Source organism: Bidens hawaiensis, unplaced genomic scaffold (assembly GCF_021521415.1).
Source record: "Bidens hawaiensis isolate Kalapana, Puna unplaced genomic scaffold, B.hawaiensis_p1.1 tig00010099_1, whole genome shotgun sequence".
NCBI classification, from domain to species: domain Eukaryota; kingdom Viridiplantae; phylum Streptophyta; class Magnoliopsida; order Asterales; family Asteraceae; genus Bidens; species Bidens hawaiensis.
The window spans coordinates 202732-217347 of NW_027491761.1; positions in this window are offsets into that span (position 1 = coordinate 202732).

Sequence of the window (14616 nt, forward strand, 5' to 3'; positions counted from 1 at the left end):
TTTCGATCAAAAATTGACAAAGCAACTTTTGATCAAATTAGTGCGTGAGGTGGAGTGCTTGTTGATAATAATATCGAACACAACGATATGATTACGAGGGGAAAAACCCTTGATTATGATAATCTTCGTTTCGGTCAAGAGTTTACGACTTAATCTTTAGTCGAATTGCTTCGGTTAAAGATTATGAACTTAACTTTTGGTCAAATTAACGCATGATTATTATGATCTCCGGCACAAAAAACCCCCGTACAGTGAAAACTATTACCGTCAATCTTATTAATAATAAAATCAGTGATTACAAAGGTTAGAGCTGATAAGTGATCGTGATCTAACTATTACAGTGTATGCTAGTTGCTAGAAGAGTGAAAAGTGTGTGCTCTAAGATATTATCTGCTGGTATTTATAATAAAAGATTATAACTGTTATCCCGAAATAACCGGAAACCCTAGACTATTTCTTTCATAATCCGTTGCTTTCCCACGTTCCATTTGACGAAGTTCAAGCACTAGCCATTGTAAGTCCACGTTCATATTAGCATATTTAACACGTGGTCTTATCTGCAAAAACAAATAAAAATAATATAGGACAAAATATCATCCTCAGGATATTGACACTGGAAGGATAGCTCGGAATCCCTAGCTAATTCTCCTAGTATCCCGGAACTGAAAGAGTCTTCCAATATAGCCGTTGAGGAACTCTTCTTTTGAGTCTATCCATGTTCTTCAATGTTCATTCCACGTCTTTGACCGATTCTTTTGGGAGTTACTCATCAAATGTGGTCCCACACATGTTAATATTAACTATAAGTGCGAGATTTCAGCATAATAGTCAATTTTTTGTGACACTCGTCAATTTCAGGTTAACTCCGTTAATCCAAACTCCGTCAATTCAAACTTAAGATCACTTGATCTATAACGCACATCTCATTACATCTAAAACTAGGGTTTTAAATGACGCTTGACAATCACTACACATGTAGTCTTTCGGAATTGCACCGAAACGCACACGAGTTGACTCAAACCATTGGTGAACAAACGACAAACATCAAAACAACAAATACGTGATAATTATGTGTTAACCTATATGTTACTTGATATGTATGTGAATTATTAAACGCAAGAGACAAGAGTTATTGTTTTACACTAGAGTTTGAACAACTAGAAGTAGAGGGACCATTGTGTAACATTATTAATATTAAATAATAACAAAACCCTAACCCCCTACCCCCTCCCCATAACCGATCTGCCTTCACCCCTTCTCCCTCTCCTTTTGCAGCCGTCAGCACATACACACATACATACAACCTTGTTTCAAGTTTTGTTGAAGAATTAAGGTGCTAGGAAGGTAATTAACAACTACTCTATGCATTCTATGTGTTTAATTTTAATATTGAATGGGTTAATCAAAACCCTAATTCTCGAAATCGATGATTAAGATGAGTTAGGGTTTGATTATATGCTTGATGATGAATTGCTAATGAAATTGATAACTAGTTGTGTTATTGTTGCTTGTTAATCACTTGTTCTTTGATTTTAAACTTTCAAGAAAAACACTTAACTATGTGTGTAATGTGAAATTGATATGCATGGTTGGTTAATCTTGTGTCTAGAGTGTTATATGCATGGATTATGATTCATAGATTGTTGTTATGTTGAGTTTTGATGTAAACTGGTACTAGACAGATTGTTAAATTTATGTTTAGACGACTGTAACTGAATGTTAATGTGGTAATTGGTCGAAATTATTAACACTACAGTGTACTAGGTTGAGTCTAGTTTCTAAAAAGTCCAAGTTTGTAATTTTTGGACGTGTAAAAGTTAACCTTTATTATTTTACAAAAACGTAGTGCAAGTCTGAATTGTGGGGTCTGCTGTTAGGCTGTTTTGAAATTATCACATCTCATAAACTACAAGACCAAATGGGTTAGTTCTACTTCTGTAAGTTAACATATTGAGTTAAGAATCTAACCCAATTGGTCTTGCATTAATTGGATTTGTCATTTAACGGGAATAACAAATAAAATTCTGTTGCGCATGATAACGATTGCTGTGTGTTTGCTGTGATGTTTTGATCTTTGTGTTAAAAAAATATATGATAAAAATATAATAAAAATAGGTTTAGAAACCTAACTCACGTGTGCTTCTGTGATGATTTTTGGTGATTTATTTGACTTGTTATAATTTATTAATAAGAGTAATCTTGTCGAGTGAAAATCTGCATGGATAATTTAGCTGCTGTATTATTTAAATTGTCATGAAAAGTGCATAACCGATCGATGTTTGCTATGTTTTGACCAAATTGCCCTTTTGGGGGATAATTGCTAGTAATGTACAATGTTAATACTTGACACTTAAATAGTTGTTCACACATGTAACGTATCACCAACGTGTTTGTCGAGTCACACTTATTTCATAAACGAAACACGAAACGCATCTCATGCATAAGTTGTATGTGTCGAGTCTAGGGACTCACTCGTAGTTTAAATACTTAGAAAATCTCGTTTTTGTTTTTAGAACACTAGTGAGGATTTTCTGTGACGCACACCTTTTTCTCGGATCTTTTTGGTTATCTTCGCAAACAGTGAGTTTCACGTCCCCTTTTTACTCTTTGTAAACGCTTTTATTTGGGGGAGATAACATACTCCAACGCTGTAGATTTTGTTTAGTTTTTGTATATCACTTGTAAGGCTAAGTGGCAAACAAACCAACCAAAGTCCTTCATAACATCGAACCAGTTAATATTTGGATAATAGCGAGTCACTGTTGAGTAGTACTACTGGGTTTGACAAACCCCACCCAACTCTAAACTCGACTGTAGGTCGAGTGGGTGTAATTTTGGCTAACACATTACCATGGTCGTGGTTGACATGGTGGCAAGGCAATTGATAAACAGTCAGCTTCGGTGTCGAACACTTATTAATACTTTTTGATAGGTTAGCTACCTATTGATATATAAATTGACTTAACACTATCTGGTAACGCAAACGCAAACATAAACGCAAACGCAAACGCAAAACATAAACGCAAACGCAAACGCTTTATTTATATAAACTTGTGAACTCACCAACCCTGTGTTGACACTTTTAGTATGTTATTCTCAGGTAGCCGAGGCGGGCGTGCGGTTTAGGACATGCATTCGCTAAACATCATTGTTTTAAAAAAAACTGCTTTTAATTTATGTCTTGACAACTTGTGTTTTTAAGTCGTCCTGTGTGACGCAACTGTTTTGGTTTACGATTTACGCTTCCGCATTTTTACTTAAGAATTGATGTCTTGGTTGTTTGAAAACTTTATTTTTGGTGTTTGATTATAACTAATGATTCCGATCCTGTTAGTTCACACTCTCTGACGGTAAAACTCCGTTAGTGGATTTTGAGGGTGTGACATTTTGACCATTAACCATTACTTGGCCTTTAATCCCATCAGTTATAACTCATTCCACACGTTTTATGTAACCATCAACCGTGTATTTCGCATATATGAAATCAACAATCAATATCTGCAATTATAAATCAACACCAAGAGAGAAATATCTATTTATTAGCATTAATACTCAGGATACTAAACTTATTCGAGAATCCTGAACATATTCGGAATCCTGAGCATAGATCCTACTATAAAATTTGGGCCCTAAAGAACGAAAGGTAGTTCTTCGGCCCACTTTCCTTTCTTAGACCCCAACTTTTTCTTCAGGTTATTGATGATGATTTTGTTGCTTGATTCGGCCTATCCATTAGCCTGAGGCTGGACAGGTGTTGATGTGATCATCTTGATTACCCAACTGGTACAGAAGTTAGTTGTTCTCTTGCCGATGAATTGCGAGCCATTGTCACACACTATGTCTCCCGGGATCCCAATTCTTGTCAGGATATTTCGCTTGATGAATGAGATAACTTCTTTCTCTTGGACTTTGAACAAAGGCTTCCGCTTCGATCCACTTCGAGAAATAATCTGTCATAGCCAACATAAAGACTTTTCCTCCTGGAGCTCTTGGTAGTTTCCCCACGATATCCATTCCCCACTTCATGAAAGGCCAAGGGGATATAATAGGATATAATGGTTCTGCTGGCTGGTGCAAAATGTTGCTATGTCTCTGGCATGCTCTTGGTAGTTTCCCCACGATATCCATTCCCCACATATGCACTTAGCTTTACTGCCCATTTTGCCACTCTACCTGACATTTCTAGTTTTCTCAAAACAGACTTAATAAGATAGTTAGTTTTAACACATATAGGGTGAGTTTCAAAATAATGTCTTAGTAGATGCCATAATAAGGGCTAAAATTAAATATAAGAATACCTGGTTTTAGCATCCAAAAGTCTTTTACTTACATAATATATGGGGTGTTGTTGACCTTGGAGATCCTTAGCCAAAACTGCACTTATAGCATTATTTGATACAGCAAGATATAGAGATAGAGATTCACCTTCCTCGGGTTTTACCAGTAGAGGAGAAGAAGAAAGATAAGCCTTTAAGGATGCTAAAGCTTCCTCATGCTTACTGGTCCACTCGAACCTCTTGTTTTTCTTCAGGATATCATAAAATTCTTTGCACTTTTCTAAGGACTTAGATATGAATCTGTTGAGCGCCGCTATCCTGCCGGTTAGCCTTTGAACATCCTTGACTGATTCTGGGGATTTCAGATTTAGGATAGCTTGTATCTGCTCTGGACTCGCCTCTATCCCCCTTTTGGTGACCATGTATCCCAAGAATTTGCCAGCCTTCACTCCGAAATGGCATTTCGAAGGATTCAGCTTCATGTTGTATTTGTTGAGGATATCAAATGCTGTCTTGAGATCTTGAAGGTGATCTTCAGCTTTCTTGGACGTCACCACCATATCATTAATATAGACCTCCATTGTGTCCCCCAGTTGCTCTTTGAACATCAGGTTAACTAACCTCTGATAGGTTGCACCTGCATTTCTAAGTCCAATAGGCATAGCAATATAACAATAAATTCATGTGGGAGTCATGAAGGCCGTATCTTCTTGATCTGAGGGCTCCATATGGATTTGCTGAAATCCTGAGGATGCGTCCATAAATGTCAGCATCTCGTGGCCGGCTGTAGCATCCACCATTGAATCGATGTGTGGTAGAGGGAATGGATCTTTAGGACAAGCCTTATTCAAGTCTGTGAAATCTACACAAACTCTCCATTTGCCATTCTTTTTCTGTACAACCACAACATTTGCTAACTATCGGGGATATTGAACTTCCCTAATCATTTTTGCCTTCAAGAGTCTTTCTACTTCTTCTTGAATAATTATGTTTCTTTCAGGTGCAAATTTTCTTCTTTTTTGATGGATTGGCCTGAAAGAATTATCAATTCTAATTTTATGTGTTATAATATCTTTGGAAATACCTGTCATATCTTCATGTTTCCATGCAAATGTTGACAGCGTTGATTTGAGGAAATCGAGCAATTTTGACTCAATATCCTCAGGAATGCTAGTTCCTATTAGCACTTTGACTTCAGGATCCTCGGGATAAAGAGGTACTTCTTAAATTTCTTTTTCCCTGGCCTCCATTATGCCTCCTGCTGGCTTCTGTAATTGCTACGCCTGCTAGGGTTTGGCAGTACACTTCATGGAAGAGGTGTAGCAATTCTTCGCGTCTTGTGGGTCACTGATGATTTTGATAACCCCCCACGGACTTGGGAGTTTCACAAATTGGTGATAAGTGGAGGGAACTGCTTTCATATCATGTATCCAGGACCTGCCTAATATTATATTGCAACAAGATAAACAGTCAATAACACAAAATATTTGCATTTTGTTTACCCCTTCGACATATATTGGGAGCTTAATCTCCCCAATGGTGTTTTTAGTTTCTCCATTGAATCCAACCAATACTGAGGAACTGGGGACGATCTCATCCTCAGGAATATTCATCTTTTTCAGCACGTCTAATTGAATAATGTTGACAGAGCTCCCGCCATCTATGAGGATCCTGCGAACATAATGGTTAGCTACATATAAAATTATTACCAAACTACCATGATGAGGATCCTGAACATCGACTCTATCACTTTCATCGAAGGATATAATCCTCTCTTGAGTGAGAATAGATGTCTTTGTTGGCCTGTCAGCCACTTCTAACTTTCTTTGGTCAGCATTTCTCTTTGCAGCAGAATAAGAGGTTCCACAGATGTTGGATCCTCCGGATATGAACATGATTGTTCTTGCATCCGTTGGTGGAGGAGTCGGCTTTTCAGGAATTTTTTCGGGATCCTGTTCTCTTCCCTTCTTCTTGCCAAGTAGCTCTTTCAAGTGGCCCTTGCTGAGAAGATAGCCGATCTCCCTTCTGAGTGCAATGCAATCATCGGTCAAGTGCCCAAAGTCTTCGTGGAAGGCACACCATTTTGTTTTGTCTTTCCAGGCTCCTGGTCTCTCCGTTTTCCTTGGCCACCTAGCTTTCTCACCTAAATCCTACATGGCACACATTAATCCACCAATATCAACAGAAAAACAATATTCGGAGATCTTAGGATATTCTTCATCATTTTCCTCATCTACTGTATTAATCTTGGGGTTATCAGGTTTGTAGTAAGGCCTTGCACGGTATGATTTTCCCGGGGATTCGAATTTCTTGTTCGTCTGATCATACTTCGGGATATCGACCTTAGAATTTTTCTTGTCGTCTTCTAGCCTGATAAACCTCAAAGCCCTGCTTCTTGCTTCGTCTAATGACCTGCATGGAGTCATAAAGAGATCATCATAGAAAGAGGAGCCCTTTTCTAATCCCAACTTGAGAGCTTCCACTGCTGAAGCTGGGTTTAGATTCGGGATTTCCAGCGACTCCTTACTGAACCTGGTAATAAAATCTCTTAAGGATTCCCCAGAATTCTGGGTAACCCTATAAAGATCACTATCATTTTCTCAAAAGTTCTACTGCAAGAAAACTGGTTATTAAACATGTTAACTAAAAGAGAAAAAGAATTAATAGTGTTAGGAGGAATACTCAGTAGCCATTTCATGGCTGCTCCGGTTAAGGTAGACCCAAACCCTTTGCAAAGACATGCCTCTTTGATTTCCATAGGGATTGGATTGATCTCCATACGTTCTCTATATTGTGCGACGTGTTCCTCAGGATCCGTTGAGCCATCATACAGTTTCATATTTGGGGTTTGAAACCGTTTTGGAATCTGTACGACACTAATTGATGGCACAAACCGGGATATCCTGTGACTATCGGTGGGAACTTCAGCTATGGGACGGATTACGCCAGGGACATTTGATATCATGTCCCTTTTAGCTTCTGCAATTCTCGGGCTAAACCCGGATTTATACATGCATCCTGCAAAAATCCATGATTAGCATTAAATGGAATCGTATTGAAAGAGTTACCCTGATTAACATTCTGAGGAGCGGTCTGGGCGATGTAGCTCGTATTCCCAAACATAGCATTTCCAGGGTTGATAAATGGAGAAGTTGGAGTGTTAGCCTACATCGGGATAAAGTTTCCCTGATGCACATCAGAGGATCCTGAGGGCTGCTGAGCTTGAGCTAATTCTGAAGATACCGCCTGCTCATAAGGACCAGCCTGATGGAACAATCCTGAGGATCCGGACTGTTGGAACAATCCTGAGGATCCAGACTGTTGGAACAATCCTGAAGATCGTCCAGGCTGTGACGATCCTGAGGATCTTGCATGTTGAAAAGGTCCAGCAAATAACGCATACGGGTATCCTTGAGATCCAGATAAGTGCAATCCTGCAGACCCCAAATGCTGGAAAGATGGGAGGTCCATAGTTGTACGCCGTGGTCGGCTCTGGATGCACCAATCCTGAGGATCCTGGAGGAGTGAAATCCAGAGATCTCGGGATTAGTGGTGTAAATTTTTCCGCCGGCTTCTTGGCTTTCTTGAAATCTTCCAATTCCCTCACGAGCATCTGGTTGGTCTTGTTCTAGCGATCCATCTGTTCCTGTAGCCGTCTGTACAGAGACAGAAGGTCATTGTTGGACACCACGACGGGATCCTGGGGAGATGGCCTCAAACCTGAGAACACAGGAGTAGCAGGTTTCTTTTGAGCATTGTTAGGCTTCTTCGGGATACCACCAGCAGGAGGGAGAGGCATAGGCGGCCTCGCTGAGGATTCTGAGGCTACGACAGAAGATGAAACAATCTTTGGTTGGGAAGACATGTTGTGGATATTGAGAGTAGGGTTTAGTTTGAGAGTGAATAATGATTAAAGCACCATTTGCCCCACGGTGGGTGCCAAATTTTTTGGGTCAAAAATTGAAAAAAGCAACTTTTGATCAAATTAGTGCGTGAGGTGGAGTGCTTGATGATAATAAGATCGAACACAATGATATGATTACGAGAGAAAAAACCCTTGATTATGATAATCTTCGTTTCGGTCAAGAGTTTACGACGTAATATTTAGTCGAATTGCTTCGGTTAAAGATTATGAACTTAACTTTTGGTCGAATTAACGCTTGATTATTATGATCTCTGGCACAAAAAACCCCCGGACGGTGAAAACTATCACCGTCAATCTTATTAATAATAAAATCGGTGATTACAAAGGTTAGAGCTGATAAGTGATCGTGATCTAACTATTACAGTGTATGCTAGTTGCTAGAAGAGTGAAAAGTGTGTGCTCTAAGATATTATATGCTGGTATTTATAATAAAAGATTACAACTGTTATCCCGAAATAACCGGAAACCCTAGACTATTTCTTCCATAATCCGTTGCTTGCCCACGTTCCATTTGATGAAGTTCAAGCACTAGCCGTTGTAAGTCCACGTTCATATTAGCATATTTAACACGTGGTCTTATCTGCAAAACAAATAAAAATAATATGGGACGAAATATCATCCTCAGGATATTGACACTGGAAGGATAGCTCGGAATCCCTAACTAATTCTCCGAGTATCCCGAAACTGAAAGAGTCTTCAAATATAGCCGTTGAGGAACTCTTCTTTTGAGTCTATCCATGTTCTTCAATGTTCATTCCACGTCTTTGACCGATTCTTTTGGGAGTTACTCATCAAATGTGGTCCCACACATGTTAATATTAACTATAAGTGCGAGATTTCAGCATAATAGTCAATTTTTGACCATTAACCATTACTTGGCCTTTAATCCCAGCAGTTATAACTCATTCCACACGTTTTATGTAACCACCAACCGTGTATTTCGCATATATTAAATCAACAATTAATATCTGCAATTATAAATCAACACCAAGAGAGAAATATCTATTTATTAGCATTAATACTCAGGATACTAAACTTATTCGAGAATCCCGAACATATTCGGAATCCTAAGCATAGATCCGACTATAAAATTTGGGCCCTAACAGTTACATGGAGTATTCTCAAGTATATATTTTCAATGGAATAACATGGACATGTTATACAACCGTGGCTCGTACCAAGTAATTACATAAGGTTTTGGCATTTTCATGTCACTCACGATTGGCTTGCCCCAAGTTTCTACATAAGGTCTTGACATTTTCATGTCACTTATCCTAAGTCTCCAATATTTATCTGATTAAATCAAGATCAAAGTTGTTTTCAAAATTATTCTCGGGATTTTTCCCATTAAAACTGCTTTTGGGATCTTCCCCGGGATCCCCAAGATCATTTAGCAATCTCAGCTATCATGCTAATATTATTTTACAGGAATTTCAAACCAAGATAGAAATTATGACGATTGATTGGAATTTTGGGAATTTAGAAGTCTATCAGAGTAAACCTTATCCTACCCCTACCAAGTTTGATCATTTATTTACTTTTCTAGATATGTGGTAAAGAGCTATTCTTCTAAGTATATTTTTTCAACTAACCCTTTTTACCAATAATCCTCTAACTAGTAAAATGAGATAGACATAAGTAAAAGCAAAAGGTTATAATAATATTTATCAATTTTAAAATCTATGACTTCCATCTGAGATGTTCGAAAAGTTTTTCTAAATAAACTAAGGAAAGTTAAGGCTTCATCCTGAAAATCAGGATACCTCCACCTTAAACATTCTATTGTCTTAAAGGCATAAACAGTAAATTTATCAAAAGACCACAACCACATAATAGGAAAAGTAAATTGTTCAAGAGTACAACCATATCGAAGTCATCAGATAAAGAGGGGCTTGGGCCTTGTCTTCATCATCCTCACTACCCTTCCGAGAAACTAGTTGATATCCCAGCCTGCACCACCTTGTCTCCATCTCCAGCTTTCACCCTAGCATCTCTAGCCTTCTCCTCAACATCCTTGCTTGATTTTACAGGATACTCCTCAGAAGCCAAGCCCAATTCAGCCTTGATCTTTGCCTCCCTCAGCTTTAGCCCTTTAAGGTCTCAATAAAATGCATCAAAGTCAAGCTTTCTGGACTCATCTATCAGTTTGATCTTGGCACAACATTTGGAGTGAGCAACATGCTTCCTGCGTTAGGTCTTTGAGTCACTAAGCTCCTTGACATAGGCGGCTTTGAGGTCAGCTTGCTCCTTCTTCAGGCGATCAAACTCCACGACCATCTTCTCAATGTAAAGAGACTTAGCCTCGGCTATGCTGCTGAGATCAACTGCTTTCAGCTTCTGAACTTCGACCTCATGGAGAGCATCTCGATAAATATTGGTCAAGTGTTGGAGGCCCTACGACAACAAAAAGGTATGATTAGTATAATAGTTACCTACAACTAACGAAAGTTTTTGGATCCTAACATGAATGAGGAGTGGCTCCGCATTTTCAAAGTTGAGCAAGTCAGCAGTAGCTCCTGGTTCTCAATTGCTTTCCTCATCTTGGAGGTAGAAGCTCTGGTCCGAGAAGCTGGGGGAAGCATCTTGGTAACCTCTACGATGGTGGGTTTCATCTTGGAGATAATGCAATCAAGATCTTCCAAACCTAATACTTGGCCTGCTATAACACAAAGTTAAGATCCTAAAGATAACAACATCTCAAATAACTAGAAAAGATGAAGATAATAATCTCACCTGCATGGTTCCATTTGTTGACTGCTCAAATTCTGAAGAAAGTAAGACTTGAAGCTGGAAGGAGCAATCTACCTTGGGGATCCCCAAAATGGCTGGAATCCTCCTCAGAGCAGCAAACGTTGGAGTCACGAGATTAGAAAAACTTCACTTGAAATCAGAGATAAAAAACAAGATATGTATCAATTATGTTCTTTATTTCTTAAAAACTCTAAATTTACTTCCTACCCTTCTTAAACAACTAGTAAGGAAGTTCCTCGCCTCCGGGAATAAAATCCCTTTGGACGAAGAAGAATATCATGTACCATTGCCCATCATTTCTCTTTGTTTCTAGGATCGGGGGAACTTGATCGGATTTCACTTGAAGCAGGAAACGACTAAAGCCATGGGTTCTAAGATTACAAACATCGACCAAGTAGGAAACTTTCAATTCGATGTTACGACTTGTGATGAGCTTTTTGAGCATATACAGGACCCTCCACAACATTAGCAAAGCTTGAATGTAGCTAATACCTGTAACTTTGAAGATATAAACAATGAAATCAGGAAAAGTTAGGGTTAAGCCAATGGTGAAGGGACAAGAAAGAAATCCGACCCATTTCATTGATATGCAGTCGGAACGGATGGTTTGGTCAAAGGAATGAATTTAGCTCCGGCAGGGAAAGCGTTACCGGACCAAAGATATGAAAGATCAAGATTAGAGAAAGTACAAGATTCAAAATCAAGCTCAATGATGATATATTGACATTCAAAGTCAGGGTGTACGCTCACACTACTAAATGCGGACTCTTGGGATCGTTTTCTGATCACGATCGGTAAAAAGGGGGGAAATAAGAAACACTAAAGAGAGAGAGGAATATTACCTGATGAAGGGAGATGAATGAGTATTTTAAATGATGGAGGAGTAATTATAGGGCTTCTCTCGAGATAAATATGAGGCGTTCAATTATCCTCGGAAGTTGCGCTCAAGTCTTATTAGGGCTGTGCAACGGTTCAGAACCACGAGAACCGAACCGGAACCGAACCGAACCGGAACTGAAAATGACTAAAAGTTAGAACCGGAACCGGTTATAGTAAACCGTTCGGTTCCAGAATCGGTAAAGTCAGTTCCCGCTAATCGGTTCTGGCCAGAACTGTTTCCGCTGTATATTTATCAAATATGTTGTGCAAACTTTGCAAATTACAAAAAAAAAAAATTATATAACTGTATGTCTTCTTTCATGGTAATTTAATTTAGATTATAACATTGATCGATGTCGAAAGGTCAATCAAAAACATTTGTAAAATACCTTTACTAGCTAGGGCAAGTAAGGTGTCGAATCCACAGGGAATCAGTGGAAAGTCCTAATCAAGTTCAATACTTAATAATTAATTAACTAAGCGGACAAACGATGTCAAGCGGTTTAAAAGTAGTTTGTAAAACAATAATATGAAAATAGTGACCACACTTCAGGTTCGGGATATGCAATAAACTGAATGACAATAATTTATACAAATCGGGAAATCACATAGACATGATTCGTGTATTAGAATAGATAAATAATTACTAGACACAATAGTTTGGTTATGATGATTCACAGAACTTAATCCGAAGAATTGACAAAACTGAACACGGTCTACTTAATTACCAGTTCATTAATATAAAATTTAGCATCTATCAATGATTAATGATAAACGGTTCAATGACGATAAGAACTTAATCCTAAATGTTGATGAACACAAACCAAATAATTGATGATAAACGAAAGTCCCAAAAACACAACTGTTTAATCAATTCCAATAAACATATAGATTCAATCAACCAAAAGATTAATCAAAACTAAACCCCAATACATGTAATGTTCATAAAAATAATCAGTTCATATGCAAACCCTACACCTAAAGTGGTCACAAGTGGTTTAGCCTTGCCTCTGCATCACGATTGACTCGAATATGGATTGGAAGGATGAAACCATGGATGATTTGGTGATTGAGAGGTGTTAAGATGATGTATGATAGCCTCCAAGAAGTCACAAAACTGAATATGATTGAATGAATTCGACTCTAGGGTTTTTGGGCCTTAAATATGGAAGAAAATCAATAAAAAACCCTTTTTCCGTCAGACCAGACCGTAAGCTACGGTCTGGCCACCGTAAGCTACGGTCAAACCGTAGCTTACGGTCAGACCAATCTGCCTTACGGTCTGCCAGCATAAATCTTGTTTTATTCATAGAATCTTCGTTTCAACTCCGTTTTCCTCCCCGTTTGTGGCCACGTCTTCGTATTTCAATTCTCTATCTTCTCATGGATCATCACTTTCATTTCCACTCCATAATGAATGCTCTAAATTAGCTTCTTTAAGCTCCGTTAAGCTCCGCACACCTGTAACCATAAAACCTATCAAAGTATTTATGTTCGTTACATATAAACAAGTAAAACACACAATATAAAACACTTAAGGCGTGTACTTTTACCCACACATCACATCCCCACACTTATCATTTGCTTTCCCTCAAGCTAACTCTCATGTAACACATACACCTCGATCGACGGTTCATCAATTATCAATATTAATACTAGTGAGGTATAAGGTCATACCCAATTCCCAAGAACTGACACTGTCAAGGTTGAAAACCCACCAAATAATTTAATGATACATTTTAAAACTATGAAACCGCCCAAACGAGTGTACTTTGTTTCCGGTTAAGGCACACATGTTCATACCCCTCATAATATAAGATCTCTCCTCTCAGTTTAATATCTGGACCATCAAAAAATGTGCTAGTATCTCTCTGCCCTCAATACCAAGTATGAACACAATGTAATAAGTTTGGTAGAAAGTCATATCTCCACCCATTACCCACCGGTTGCATAGAGAAAAGAACTAAGGGTTTTGCTGTGGCTTAGGTTGGGGTGTGAAAGTGGATTTATTTAGTGACTTATGGTGGATGAACCCCAATTTATTGACACCAACAAACAAACGAACAAACAAACTCACTAACTATTATTTACAACCAATAACGACTTTAAACACAACTCTTTTTGAGTTTTTCTTTGATTTTTTTTTCTTTTTTTTCATTTTTTTAAACAAAAACTAATATCAATATACACAAACAAATGACCCGAGACATACGTAAATTGTGTACTATGCTCGACAAACAACTTAAATACAACTCTTAACATACCAAGTTTCATCCACAGGGTTAAAAAAAAAGGCCAAGGCAAACACGGCTTGTAATGTGGGTTTAAACAAACGAAAGGGAAAAAGCACAAGCTTGACTCCTAAGGGATAATGTAGGGTATTATTATTATTATTATTATTATTATTATTATTATTATTATTATTATTTTAATGTAAGGCCAATATAAAGTGGTTTTCTACAGTTCTACTTCTCCATATAGGTGGTGGTATTAAGATCTCGAAATGCATGAGACAACCAAGTTCTAGATATCATGGACATACCAGTTACTCTCGATAATGGCACTCAAATGACGTGTATATATACTATATATTATATGTGTATTATATATAAAGCAAATCTCACACACATACCGGAGGAATTAGGCTGCCGATATGACACATGTGTACCTGTCCCCATGACTCGCTATCCCCATCTAAACGGTTCATTTTAATTGTCTAACTTTTGAAAAACATTTGCATGGGAAGACTTTCGAGAAGCTTAAAAATTGACCATGACCAAAGAC